We start from the raw sequence: 3,632 nt of genomic DNA, 5'->3' as shown, positions 1-3,632 counted from the left end.
GATAGATAGATAGATAGATAGATAGATAGATAGATAGATAGATAGATGATAGGTAAGATAGACAGATACATACACAGAAAGGGAAGAAGTCTTTGCATTCAAGGGCTTTGCTTTCTACTGGGGGGTTAGAGCATGTTCAAAGATAAGTAAATAAAGGATACAGATAGAGAGACTTGCAGTGGGGCAGGAAGGAGGGGAGAGCAAGAGGAACCTGGAGAATCAGGAGAAGTCTCTTGTAGACAGTGGCACTTGAACTAAGCCCCCAAGGGAGTTAGAATCAGTTGAGACCAGGTAAAGTATTCTAGGCATTGGAGGAGAGAGGGAAAAGCTTGTGTAAATATGTGTTAGGAGACAGGATGCTGTGTACAGGGCACAGCAAATAAGCCAAAGAAATTTCAGGGACAGAAAGGAACCAGAAAACCACTAGGGTTGAGATAAGAAGAAAACATTCAGCACAGCAAGCTGGCACAGTGGATAGAGCGTCGAGACTAGAATCAGGAAGATTTATCTTCCTGAGTTCATATCTGGCCTCTGACACAGGATGTGTGACCCTAGGCAAGTCACTTCACTTTGCCTCAGTTTCTTCATCTATCAAATGAGATGGAGAAATCACAAACCAGTCCAGCATCTTTGCCAAGAAAACCTCAAATGTGGTCACGAAGAGTTGGACACGAGCAAAAAATGACTAAACAACCACAAAGAACCAATAAAATACAGCTAAGTCTGCACCTCCTTCTTCAGGCCATAGTGTGGTTAATATAAAAAGATGAGACAGTCAATCAATGGTAAGGGAAAGAACCCAAGTAAATCTAGCAGCTCCTTGCCTATGAATTACTGTTCCTATTACAATTACAGAATTACCATTCTGAAGACTGAACATCATTGGAATCTATTTAGACTCCATCTATTATGTTCCAAGTCCCAGGCTTTAGCCACTTAATACTTAAATATGTCTTGTCTTAAATGTATTAAAGCATAAACATATAATTCAGGGCAAGGACATTACTGATTCCATTAAACTAGGGTTTGCTTTAGTCCCATCCATATCAACACCCTGCCTCTTTTAATATACATTAGACATAAGCAAAACTACCACTTTCTATTGAAATTCTTCATGGAAAATAAATCTATTAAGGCCTTTTCAAGGCAACTCATCAGAGAAAAATTTACTTAACTCAAGAACAACAGCAACAAAAAAGCTGATACTTGTATAGTTGTTGCATGGTATTGTTTGAATAAGAGTACACTGCTGAAATTCAATGATGACTTCACAAGGTGGGGGACCTAAGCAAAGAACAGCAATAGGAACTCACTTTAAGGGACCCCCTCTAAGTTACGGATTTTTGTAAATTCGAATTTTTGCCAGGATTTGTGCAAGCCTTCTTGGGATTTATGAAGTATTACCCTCATGCATAAGCTTGCAGGCGCTGGTCGAGGCAGTCCCATGGCTTTACCTCCTTTTCACTTAGAAAACTTTAGGGCTCAGGAGAGAATTATGAAACATGACACCCAGTAAGTTATCTCATCTACTGCAAAGGTCTGATTATTTATGAAATGCTCATAAGTGATGACTCCTGACCCACAGTATCACAGATTTAGGGGTGGAAAGGACCTTATAGGTCATTCCAGTTCTATTCTCTCTTAAATGAGGAAAATAAGCCTCAGGGAAGGTAAACTACCCCCTGGAAGGGGTAGAATTCAACCCCAAGGCTTCTGACTCCACAGTCAGCCCTCTTTTGACAATAGGCTTCCTGAGGAATCCCATGACACTTAAAAAAAAACCACATATACTATATGTGGTCAAATAGTAAAATATAAAAAATGAGCCTAGCAGTCTGTTAACTTTTTAATCAACTCAATTTCCCATTAAATTATCTGGATGATTAGTATGGAGCAGAGGGAAATTATTGGCTTTCTGCACTGCTCCAATAATTAGTAAGAGTCAAGGGGACTAATTTTTCAACCTAATTCTGCAACTGGCTTGTCATACGTGCTCTTGGGTCACTGAATGGCTGTATGTTAATGTAATATGAGCAAGCTGCATTCATTATTAGTCAAGGAGGTGGAGACATCACTATGGTTGTTGAGAACCAAGTATATTCTACATGATAACAAACGGCGAATTTCTTAATCCCTGTGTGCCTAACCCGGCCCCACCACATTACTTATTTCTTAAGGAGCTTGGGAAGATAAAATGAAACAATAAACTTTGGGCAATTTGACTATGCTTCTAATTTAAAAGCATGATTCATTACAGTGGGGTTTTTTTTGGTTTTAGTGAGTGCTTACATAGCAAAAATAATAGTAGCTAGTATCTATATAATGCCTGAAAATTTGCAATTTGTTGTTGTTCAGTCTTTTCAGTCATATCATATCTGACTCTTTGTGACCCCATTTGGAATTTTTTTTTTGTTTTTGCTTTTTGGAGGGGCAATTGGGGTTAAGTGACTTGCCCAAGGTCACACGGCTAGTAAGTGTGTTGCGAGACCAGATTTGAACTCAGGTCCTCCTGACTCAAGGGCCAGTGCTCTATTCACTGCACCACCTAGCCAACCCATGGAGGAAATTCTGTAAGATAGCTTACAAACGTAACATACCATGTGCCTGACAGAATGGCACAAGAAAGCAGATACCTCTCTGTTCAATTAGTGACAGTGAAGCCAGAACTGTCATTGGTCAGTGCTAACCACTAAATAACTGCCTCTGCTCAGGAAATGTCTGTCTCTTAAACATGGAAGTCCCAGCATGATTACACAGCTCACTGAGAAGATAATTAAACCCCTTGTAGCTTTTTTCATTTCATTACACTGATTCCTCCTCTTGAATTCCCCTTTTATGTACGTGGAGGTTGGATCACTGACTTGGGTTCTGACAGTGTACTGTAGTGAGAACTCCATAGCTCCCAGGAAAACAAAACAGCTTCCAACATGTTTATGAACAAATTCAGAGACATGTGGTGACCTTCTATTTGATTAGTTCATTGAATAAAGGGTGTCCCGAGATGCTCTGCCCCAGTCAAGGTTTGGAAAGGAGCCCTGAACCGAGTCATTCTTGCACCATTTTAAATATCTGATTCCTATTTGGGAATAGAATGGCAAATCAAAGGATTACAGAGGCCCCGGAGCTTTATAATTATACAGGGCTGGAAGGGCTAGTGATCTTTTTTTTTTCTTTAAATATTATATCACAAAGGCAGCTTGTATACAGGATAACTAGCACTAATAGAATTGTCTTGAGTGTTCAAAGACCAGGTTTCTCACATTCCTATTGTCTTATACTAATGCTTCCAGAAATTTATGATGCTCTAATCCCTTAAAATAGATTTTAATATACTCTACAATTTCATCAGGAACACTTAAAAAAAGGACTGAACTAATATGTCATTGGGACCAATTCTTTTACTGCTATCAATCTAAAAATGGGGTTTGATCTGTTTTCTCTTTGGCTACACCTATTTCCATAATTGGCATTACTCATTCAATGTGCTACCACCACAACTCCTAAAGGCATCTCCACTTAGCAGCACACATCTGCTGATCTCATCTCACAGTTTTATTGACCCTCTTTGTCTGGATCCACAGGATAATCTACTAAGGAATCCAGAGTGTCAGAGGAAACGTGGCCTTTGGGAA

General features: G+C 39.4%; 1 protein-coding gene across 1 annotated transcript in view; it reads right to left on the bottom strand.

Annotated features, from left to right (window-relative positions):
• Positions 1-3,632, bottom strand: part of MAST4 (microtubule associated serine/threonine kinase family member 4) — an 808,407-nt gene that overhangs the window by 10,715 nt on the left and 794,060 nt on the right. The window lies entirely within an intron of this gene.

Source organism: Petaurus breviceps, unplaced genomic scaffold (assembly GCF_028583685.1).
Source record: "Petaurus breviceps papuanus isolate PSGF00001 unplaced genomic scaffold, PetGlider_PUasm1.0 229, whole genome shotgun sequence".
NCBI lineage: Eukaryota > Metazoa > Chordata > Mammalia > Diprotodontia > Petauridae > Petaurus > Petaurus breviceps.
This window is presented reverse-complemented; position numbering and strand designations above follow the sequence as displayed.